General features: G+C 45.8%; 1 long non-coding RNA gene across 3 annotated transcripts in view; it reads right to left on the bottom strand.

The window, feature by feature from the left end:
* Positions 1-247: 247 nt before the first annotated feature.
* Positions 248-11,262, bottom strand: part of LOC139156119 (uncharacterized) — a 35,947-nt gene continuing 24,932 nt past the window's right edge. For 2 of the 3 annotated variants that reach the window (XR_011557236.1, XR_011557235.1), the window contains exon 4: positions 1,090-1,539. This is a non-coding gene — a long non-coding RNA (uncharacterized lncRNA). Of the gene's footprint in view, positions 304-1,089; positions 1,540-11,262 lie in introns of those variants that run through there. The other variant, XR_011557238.1, reaches the window with a different exon arrangement.

Genomic DNA, 11,262 nt, shown 5'->3' with positions numbered 1-11,262 from the left:
CTAAAATTGTGACCCCCCTGACATATAATTGTTACTATTCAAAAGTGAACTCCTCAGCCAAAGGAAGCCTAAAAGGCCATTAACTTGGTTTAAACAAGGTTCCAATCGCTCCCATTAAAAATCAAATTGCCCCCCTGTAGGGCGTGGGCCCCACGTTGGGAACCATGGCCTTAGTAAAAATTTTGGCTGCCCTATCCTAGTGTTGTCCCACCATGGACAGGGTTTAAGGAGAATGGGGAGGTGGTACCTGGCAAGCTCTCCTCCTACGCAACAGCAAAAGCTCTTGAAAAGTTTCCAAACTCTCTGTGAAAAAAAATAGACATGTTAGAAGAGTTGGGAAGCATGAACTTCCTCCCCTACTGCCAGATTCCTCCCATTTGAGATATCAACACTTACCCTGCAGTACATTCTGACCGCCATTCTCCTACTTTCCCCCAGTCAGAATGCTCTGGGCAGGGGCTTTTCAGGGCAGCTGACAATCTGGTTCCCTTGGCAACAGGTAACCAATGGCCATTGTCTACACTAGGAGAGCAGCTCACCTGGGTCTAGGGGAGGCCAGTGGCTGACACACACACACACACACACACACACACACACACACACACACACACACACACACACATAAAGCAACTTCATTTGAGCCAAAGGTTGAAAGGTCTTTATTGGGTTCATGCTAGAATTGTGGCGCACCTAGGTTTGAAGACAAAATTTGCTTTAGAGCACGCGAGTTGATTGCATACTATATGTCTACAGTTTTTAAAAAACAGCACATTTCCCTAAAATTGCTGCCTTCAGTTAGCTGTAGGTTGATCCTGGGGGAGGGGGTGGGGGAGATTTGGTTTAAGGCATTGTAGCTAGGTGTTGCACAAATGCTGTAGAGCAGGGGTATCAAATTCATATCATCACGGCACTGCCACATGATATATTGGGACTTTCCCCCCTCTTTCCAGCTCAAGGTCTGTGAGTTTGACAGCCTTGCTCTAGAGCAGTGTTTCCCAACCTTGGCATCTTGAAGAGATCTGGACTTCAACTCCCAGAATTCCCCAGCCAGTGAATGCTGGCTGGGGAATTCTGGGAGTTGAAGTCCAGATCTCTTCAAGTTGCCAAGGTTGGGAAACACTGCTCTAGACTAGAGCATTCTTTTCCTTTGAATCCAAAGCATTGTACAATCTTAATTCACATGCCAGGCTGAATAATTACATAGTTTGGAGAAGAGGTTAATTAGTGTTGAATACTAACATATTCCCTTGATTTCTAGATAACACCAATGCATGTTTACCTGGAGTGTGCAGCCACATTTGTCTTTTGTCACCAGTTCATTCCAAAGGCTACAAATGCGCCTGTCCAACGGATACTTTTCTCCTACCTTCTGGTGAATGTGGAGGTAGGTCTATAATTCTTGGATGCAACTGGAAGACTATAAGTCCCTGGAAGATTGGTGGAAACTCTCTTGACCTTTTAAGTATTAGTTTTGAGATTTGTACAAGCCTCATATTTTAGACGTCAGCTGTTGTGATGCAGATATTAAATATACTTTAACTGTTAAACAGAGAAGAGATAGATTTATTTATTTAATGATTTGATTTGATTTGATTTGATTTGTATGCCGCTCCTCTCCATGGACTCGGGGCGCCTAGCAACAGTGATAAAAAACAGCATGTAACAATCCAATACTAAAACAACTAAAAACCCTTATTATAAAACCAAACATACAAACATACCATGCATAAATTGTAGAAGCCTAGAGGGAAAGAATATCTCAGTTCCCCCATGCCTGACAGCAGAGGTGGGTTTTAAGGAGCTTACGAAAGGCAAGGAAGGTGGGCGCTATTCTAATCTCTGGGGGGAGTTGGTTCCAGAGGGCCGGGGCCACCACAGAGAAGGCTCTTCCCCTGGGTCCCGCCAAATGACATTGTTTAGTTGACGGGACTCGGATTAATGATGGTTTGGGTAGGCACCTATCATATCCAATTGCAGTTTTGATCCCCTGAGCCTGCTTTGTCCTCCATTATCTTAATACAGTATATCAAAATCCAATGGCAATAAGGTTAGTAGCTAGTCCTTGCCAGCTGTCATAAGACTTAAAGCAGACCTTTAAACAAATACAAATAAACAGCTAGAATATGTTTATCCATGTATTAATTTCTTTTGACAAAACAATTTTCAAGTCCTCTGAAGAATAGCTTATAACTAGAAACCAGGCCATTAGGTGTACAGTGATCCCCCGGTTATTGCGTCCCCGACCATTGCGAACAGGGTAATTTGCGATTTTTCAACCCGGAAGTAAACAACACCATCTGCGCATGCGTGCCCTTTTTCTTTCTATGGCCACGCATGCGTAGATGGTGGAGTTTGCCGGGCAGATCAGCTGCTGGGCGGCTTCCCTGGGTCTTCCCCTCTTGCTGGGGTTTCCCCTTTGCGTGGGCGGCGGGGAAACCCCAGCCCCGCTTCCCAGCTGAGTGGCGCGAGCAACGGCGTGGGCGGGCGAAGGGCGGGCGGCGCTGGCTTCCCCTCAGGAGACGCGCCTGAGTGGCCTTTTTGCTGTTCCTATGCGGGGGAAAGGCCGCTAGCCGGCTTTCGGAGCTCCTCCGGCGTCACCCGGCTTCTGGTAGAAGCCTTCTCTCTTTTTTTTCTTGCGGCGAGCCCGAGCCGTTCCTCTCTCGACCGCAGCCGAGCTTCCCTCGGCCCCCTTTGGCCCCATCGCCTCCTCCCCGCCTGCGAGACTCTTCTTCTCCGGCTTTCGGAGCTCCTCCGCCGTCACCCGGCTTCTGGCAAAAGCCTTCTCTCTTTTTTTTCATGCGCTTGGCGAGGAAAAGCAGGCGGGGAGGAGGCGACGGGGCCAAAGGGGGCCGAGGGAAGCTCGGCTGCGGTCAAGAGAGGAATGGCTTGGGCTCGCCGCAAGAAAAAAAAGAGAGAAGGCTTCTACCAGAAGCCGGGTGATGCCGGAGGAGCTCCGAAAGCACGAGCGACGGCCGGACGAGCGGCGGCGGCACCAGCAGCGGCGGCACGAGCGGCGGCGGCACCGCCGGTGAGGGAAGCCAAGCCGGCCAGGCTCAGCGGATCAAGCCCGGCTCCTCTCGGCCCAGCATCCTGGGCCAAGCGTCTGCCTTCCGTCACTGAGCCTGGCTCGCCTGGAAGATCGTAGCGCGCGTTGGCTGCAGCGGCGGGGGAAGCCAAGCCGGCAGCAATGTCGCCGCCGCTGCAGCCAACGCGCGCTACGATCTTCCGGGCGAGCCAGGCTCAGTGACGGAAGGCAGCCGCTTGGCCCAGGATGCTGGGCTGAGAGGAGCCGGGCTTGATCCGCTGAGCCTGGCTGGCCCGGAAGATGGCAGCGCGTGTTGCCTGCGCCGATGAGGGAAGCCAAGCCGGCCAGGCTCAGCGGATCAAGCCCGGCTCCTCTCTGCCCAGCATCCCGGGCCAAGCGGCTGCCTTCCGTCACTGAGCCTGGCTCGCCCGGAAGATCGTAGCGCGCGTTGGCTGCAGCGGCGGGGGAAGCCAAGCCGGCAGCAATGTCGCCGCCGCTGCAGCCAACGCGCGCTACGATCTTCCGGGCGAGCCAGGCTCAGTGACGGAAGGCAGCCGCTTGGCCCGGGATGCTGGGCCGAGAGGAGCCGGGCTTGATCCGCTGAGCCTGGCTGGCCCGGAAGATGGCAGCGCGTGTTGCCTGCGCCAGGGCGAACTTCTGCGCTTGGCTTGAGGGCTCAGTTGGGAAGGCGCGCGGGTGTTTTAAAACGTCCCCGCCGACATGGGGGGCTCGCTAGCACCCCCCCCGAACCCCCAACCCGGGTTAGGGGGGTGCTAGCGAGCCCCCCATGTCGGCGGCGACGTTTTAAAACACCCGCGCCGCCCCCAATCTTCGGCTCCTCGCTAGCGCTGCAGAAGTAAAAACACATGCGCAGATGGTGTTTTTACTTCCGCAGCGCTACTTCGCGAAAACCTGCTCGTTGCGGGGGGTCCTGGAACGGAACCCTCGCAACGAGCGGGGGATCACTGTATTGTCTCCATTCAAGGAAGCACTAATGTCAGCTATTGATATAGGAAGCCTAAAGCTACTGTGATTCTTAGGTGCAATGTTAAGTGGCTGTTCTTGGTGCTTGAATGAGTGGTGAAGTTAGTATCCAGAGTGATAATTCTTCATATGTGTACTTTGACAGAATTGAGAGTTGTGAGTAAAGGTAATAACATTGATGTGGTGGTGCATCTTGGCACAAATGATTTGTCCCAGAGAAATGTCAATGTAGTAAAAAGAGATTTTCAATGTCTAAGTGTGGAGCTGGGTAAAATAGCAGATTCAGTGACTTTCTCAGAGGTGTTACCGGTTTGTGGCCAAGAGGATAAAACAACGTGTATCATAGAGTTTAATGTGTGGTTAAAGCAGTGGTGTAAAGCTGAAGGTTTTGGCTATGTAAGTCATGATGTCAGTAGGTGGTCTAATAGGGAGTTGTTTAAGAGGGATGGTTTGCATCCATCATACAGAGGTACCCAGGTACTCGGTGAGGAATTCAGAACTTTTTTGGACAGGCATTTAAACTAGGTAAAGGGGACAGAGATGTAACTGATGTGGGTGATTTCTGTCCCCGACCAATGAGGATAAAGCAGTTTTTGGAAGCTTATGAAAAGGGAGCTGCAAATAAAATAGATGTAGTTGTTGATGATAAGGGGCAAACTAATAATGAAAATAATGTTCTTCGTGTAATGTGCACGAATGCTCGAAGCTTGAGCAACAAGCTCTGTGAATTAATGGCCATAATATCTAGAGATAATTTGGACCTGGTTGCCATAACTGAGACATGGTTTAAGGATTCTAATGAATGGGAAATATCCACACCATGATATACACTGTATAGGAAGGATAGAATAGAGAGAAGGGGAGGTGGAGTAGCCATTTATGTTAAAGAAACTCTAAAAACAACACTAATTCAAAATACATGTCAAGATCTAGTGACCCTCTGGATTTGCATGCAAAATAAAGACGGTTCTGTCATTAGAATTGGGGTGATCTATAGGCCTCCAGGGCAATCTGAGGAATATGACAACAAGATGGTGGATGAAATTACCCAAATGGCAGTAAAGGGAGATATTGTGGTTATGGGTGATTTCAACATGCCTGATGTTGACTGGAATATCCCCAGTGCCCTTACAAGCAAAAGTAAGAATATAGTAGAGGCCTTTACAGGAGCAGCTCTGGCACAGCTGGTTAAGACACCAACTAGAGGGGAGAATATTCTAGATTTAGTTTTTACGAATGGGAATTGGGTTTCAGATGTCAAGGTGGGAGAAAATTTAGGTTGCAGTGACCATCTATGTTTGTGGTTTGATGTAAAAACTCATTATGAGCAATCCTATAATGCAAACAAAGTATTGGATTTCAGAAAAACAAATTTTAATGCAATGGGGGAATATTTAGATAATGAATTAAAGGGGAGGGATAAAATGGCAGGAGCGAGCACCCAGTGGACTGTATTTAAAAAGGCCATCTTAAAAGCCACTGGACTGTATGTAAGACAAATAACTAAAGGTAAAAGGAAGAAGAAACCGCTATGGTTTAGCAATGATGTAAGGACTATAGTCAATGAAAAAAAGGCTGCCTATAGGAGGTATAAAGAGTCTGGAAGTATAGCTGATAGGGAGGTGTATAAAATGAGACAGAAGGAGGCGAAACAGATAATATATGCTGCTAAAGCCTCAAAAGAGGAAGAAATTGCCAAATCTCTAAAGAAGGGGGATAAAACCTTCTTCAAATATATTAGTGATAAGAAGAAGAAAAACTGCGGCATCACGAAGCTTAGTACCGGGAAAAATACATGCATTAATGGGAATAAGGAGATCGCTGACCATTTCAATAGCTACTTCTGTTCAGTTTTCTCAAAAGACACCTTACAAAATAATACTATAGAGGGATATAGCATTGCCTCCAACTGTACGGATTCAGCTCCAGTGATCTTAGAAGCCGATGTCTTAGAAGAACTTGAACGATTAAAGATAAATAAGGCAATGGGTCCAGATGGCATCCACCCCAGAGTTCTTAAAGAACTCAGATCTGTCATTGCTACCCCCCTGACTGATTTGTTTAACCAATCCTTGTTAACAGGAGATGTTCCTGAGGATTGGAGAACGGCAAGTGTTGTGCCTATCCACAAGAAGGGCAGTAGAGAAGAAGCTGGTAACTACAGGCCAGTTAGCTTGACATCAGTTGTCGTTAAAATGATGGAGACTCTACTGAAAAAGAGGATAAATCAGCACCTAAAAAACAATAACTTATTGGACCCAAATCAGCATGGCTTTACTGAAGGCAAATCATGTCAGACTAATCTCATTGATTTCTTTGACTATGTCACAAAGGTGTTGGATGAAGGTGGTGCCGTGGATATTGCCTACCTGGACTTCAGCAAAGCCTTTGATACGGTTCCACATAAAGAGCTGATAGATAAATTAGTGAAGATTGGACTTAATCCCTGGATAGTTCAATGGATTTGCAGCTGGCTGAAGCATAGACACCAGAGGGTTGTTGTGAATGGCGAGTATTCTGAGCAGAGTCAGGTTACAAGCGGTGTGCCACAAGGGTCTGTTCTGGGTCCTATTCTTTTTAATATGTTTGTGAGTGACATAGGGGAAGGTCTGGTAGGGAAGGTTTGCCTATTTGCCGATGACTCTAAAGTGTGCAATAGGGTTGATATTACTGGAGGCGTCGGCAATATGGTAAATGATTTAGCTTTACTAGATAAATGGTCAAAGCAATGGAAACTGCAGTTTAATGTTTCCAAATGTAAAATAATGCACTTGGGGAAAAGGAATCCTCAATCTGACTATTGTATTGGCAGTTCTGTGTTAGCAAATACTGTACTTCAAAAGAAAAGGATTTAGGCGTAGTGATTTCTGACAGTCTCAAAATGGGTGAACAGTGCAGTCAGGCAGTAGGGAAAGCAAGTAGGATGCTTGGCTGCATAGCTAGAGGTATAACAAGCAGGAAGAGGGAGATTATGATCCCGCTATATAGAATGCTGGTGAGACCACATTTGGAATACTGTGTTCAGTTCTGGAGACCTCACCTACAAAAAGATATTGACAAAATTGAACGGGTCCAAAAACGGGCTACAAGAATGGTGGAAGGTCTTAAGTATAAAACGTATCAGGAAAGACTTAATGAACTCAATCTGTATAGTCTGGAGGACAGAAGGAAAAGGGGGGACATGATCGAAACATTTAAATATATTAAAGGGTTAAATAAGGTCCAGGAGGGAAGTGTTTTTAATAGGAAAGTGAACACAAGAACAAGGGGACACAATCTGAGGTTAGTTGGGGGAAAGATCAAAAGCAACATGAGAAAATATTATTTTACTGAAAGAGTAGTAGATCCTTGGAACAAACTTCCAGCAGACGTGGTAGATAAATCCACAGTAACTGAATTTAAACATGCCTGGGATAAACATATATCCATCCTAAGATAAAATACAGAAAATAGTATAAGGGCAGACTAGATGGACCATGGGGTCTTTTTCTGCCGTCAGACTTCTATGTTTCTATGTTTCTATGTATTCTACCGACCATGAAATTTTCCAAGTGCATATTGGACCAGAAGGCGTAGTTCAGGAGCAACAACCCCTGATACCTGAATGGCCAGAAATAATCTATTTTCAGGACATGGATTGGAAAAGAGGATTCCTCTACTGGATTGATGATAAAGGAGAACTGATGCGCTACAATATAGCAACCAAGACAAAATTAATAATTCCTACAAACTCACCAGGTGAAACACCATCTCAATGTCTTTTTGTAGTGTGGTCACCAAAACTGGACACACTACTCTAGGTGTAGTCTACCCAAGGCTTTGTAGAGTGGTATTATACTTTTGTATCTATACTGTTTGTTTTAATATTTCCTATGAATGAAACATTTTTAGGGCAAAGAAGAAAATATAGCCTCCTTATTAGGAATTTAATTGAAGAATTAAAAAAATCAAAATAGGCATAAAAACTTTGAACTAAACACACAGACATTATCTCCCACTGGCAGGATTGGAATATGGAGACTTGGAGTAGGAATCATTGCACTGTAGAATAGTAATTGTAGAGAGAAACCTGAGACCATATTGGTCCCAAGCACCACAGTCCTTATCATTGAGCCAGACTTGAAAATTACAGAAAGGTTCTATTTAAGATATCTACAAATAACTGTTAGACTCTAAAATGATTTGGAGGTGAGGGTGTCAAGACCTATTCCAGTTTTAGATGAAACAAAGGAAAGGGCAGCAGCAGGGGTGAAATTCAGCAGGTTTTGACAGGTTCTAGAGAACCCGGTAATGGAAACTTTGAATAGTTTGGAGAACCAGCAAATACCATCTGGCTAGCCGCAGTGTGGGGAGGGACTGGAGATTTTGCAATGTCCTTCCCCTGCCATGCCCACCAAGCCCCATTTTGAATTCATTCATTCATTCATTCATTCATTCATTCATTCATTCATTCATTCATTCATTCATTCATTCATTCATTCATTCATTGGATTTGTATGCAGCCCTCTCTGGGGACTCGGGAAAGCTCACAACATATCAATACAGTGTTCCCTCAATTTTCGCGGGGGATGCGTTCCAAGACCGCCCGCGAAAGTCGAATTTCCGCGAAGTAGAGATGCGGAAGTAAATACACCATTTTTGGCTATGGACAGTATCACAAGCCATCCCTTAACACTTTAAACCCCTAAATTACCATTTCCCATTCCCTTAACAATTTAGTCACCATTATTACTGGTATTCACCATTGAATAAGACACTTAGTAATCCTGATATTTATAAACATAATTATTTATTAACAATAATTATTTTTTTTGTTATTTATTTGCAAAAATTATTAGTTTGGCGATGATGTATGACGTCATTGGGCGGGAAAAACCGTGGTATAGAAAAAAAATCGCGAAGTATTTTTTTATTAATATTTTTTTAAAAACCGTGGTATAGGCTATTTGCGAAGTTCGAACCCGTGAAAATTGAGGGAACACCGTATAACAATACATCTAAAAATCCTTCTTTTCTTATTCTCTATACCCCCTTCCTTGACTCTAATTCCCCTCAACATGTTTTTCTCTTTTCTCTGTCTATTCTTTACTCTTGTTTTTTCCCTCAACTCTTCTCTACTTCTTTCCTTACTATCAAAAATTCCTCAAACAATACCTGATGTTTATTATATAGACTACAAATGTTATGAGATACAATCTAATTATTGTTGCATTACCCTGTCTTACCTTTGCTTTTTCTATTTTTGTAAAGCTCAATAAAGATTATTTTATAAAAATCCAATTAATACGTCTACAAAGACTTTAAAAAAACCTCTAATATAATTTAAAAAAACATTCATCGCTATTCACCCAGGTCAGCAGTTAATATGCATAGTACATTTGGTTTTAATCTATTCATTCTGTCCTTAGATAAACTAAATGAAAATAATTCTGAATGCTTGTTATGTTGAACCCCCAACTTCCAACCAAACACAGCTGGCTTTTGTCCCTAAAGTGGGACTAGAATTTACAGTTTCCCTCTTTCTATCATGATGCCTTAAAACTGCTACACCAAACATTCTAGCAGCGGCAATGGAGCGCGTAGTCTCACTCCATTGCCGCCGGTCTTGCATGCGACATGCATGCACAACCTAAGCGATTCTGGCAGCTAAAATCAGTGAGGTTTTGCTTCCATGCGTGCGCAGAATTTTTGCTGCCAGAAGAACGTCTGTGCACGAGATTACGGTTGCTGCACATGCGCAGCATCCAGAATCTCACACCGGCACCTAGAGCGGCAGCTGGCGAAAGCACCCTGCCTGACCTCCAGCCACATGCCTGCTCTCACACACCGCAGGAGAGATATGCCTGTGGCACAGGACAGCACAGAGCAGGCCACGTGGCCAGAGCCCGGGGCCACCCGGCCTGGTCCCCAGGCCATGCTCTCAGCGCCCCTGCAGGTTGTCACACACCGGAGCAAGGTAAGGGCTGGGCTGGCAGCTCGCAGTGTGGCATGGCTTGGCTTGGGCATTTTTGGTAGGGACAGGAATGATGGCCCACCCCTGGTGCTACGTGATGCCCATTTGTTAATTCTTATCAATATACTTATTAACTTTGCAGCGTCCTGAGCTCTTCAAGATGCCTCAACGCGAGCAGAGGGGTGGAGCCAGCTGCGGAGCCGAATGGACGGTGAGGAGGAGAGCTCCGGTTATTCCTCCACTTTTGAGGTGTTCGATCGGTCCTTCTTCGACCACAGACTACATGAGGAGGTATCTGACCAGTGGGGAGCCCTGTTAGCCGGTTTTCTTTTCGGGCAGGGGTCTGAGATGGCGGATCAGGAATTTCCCTAAAGAAGATCGTGCAATATGGCGGCCTGAGGGACTCCCGGCTGGAGATTCCTATACTGATACTGGCGAGGCGATTGTACAGAACGGAAAGGTGTGACCTCAAATTTCTACGCAACTGCCGAGACAGAAACTTGATCCCCAAATGCTGCCAACTAAAATTCCATTCTAAAACCCCATCTGAAATAACCGAGAAACTCGGTGTCTAACTTTAAATCTTTATTCTCTGCAGGAGACTAACTAGACGCGGATACACTTTCACTCAGACGCGAGCTAGAGAGAAGCGCGTAAGACCGGAGGCACTTTCCTTTTATACTGTTTCACCCGGCAACAAGCGACGCCTGACAGCTCTACAAAGATTGGCGCCAAACCGTAGCAGCCAATGAGAAGCAGGCAAACAACTTCTAATACAAACAGTGAATTCTGCTTAACAACTCTACTTTTAGACTTTACCCAGCTACAGAATATTGTGGAATCTTCTGGTCATAACACCCCTCCCCCTTCTGGATGGATTTTTACAGGTTTTATTCGGACAAGCAAGTAATGAAGTCTTCGAGCCGAGCAGGCTTCCTGGGGGTGCGTTCTGACCGGCGTGGTTCGTTCAGGACCTGGACATCTACGGAGCACGAAGGTTCTTCTGGTCCTGCAGGTGAAGAACTTCCCCGGCTGGAGCATGGTGGAGCTGGGGCAGCGCTGGAATGGTCACTAAACCCAGGTAAGTCCCAATCTATTTGTTCCTGGGCACGGCTGGGTCTGGTATAACTCCCTGTGGGGAGTGAAGCATTAGAAACCCCATTACTAGTGTCAGCCATATTCCCTCTGATACTGGCTGTTTCCAGTCTCCCCCTGACATGGTCTATGTGCCTCTTCCAGAGGCGTCCATCATCCAGTTTGACCATATATGTTTTAGGACCTGTTTGCTCAGTCACTATCC

The sequence above is a fragment of the Erythrolamprus reginae genome, unplaced genomic scaffold (genome assembly GCF_031021105.1).
Source record: "Erythrolamprus reginae isolate rEryReg1 unplaced genomic scaffold, rEryReg1.hap1 scaffold_304, whole genome shotgun sequence".
In the NCBI taxonomy this organism is placed as follows: domain Eukaryota; kingdom Metazoa; phylum Chordata; class Lepidosauria; order Squamata; family Dipsadidae; genus Erythrolamprus; species Erythrolamprus reginae.
The sequence above is the reverse complement of the archived record's forward strand: the minus strand, read 5'-3'. Positions and strand labels throughout refer to the sequence as shown.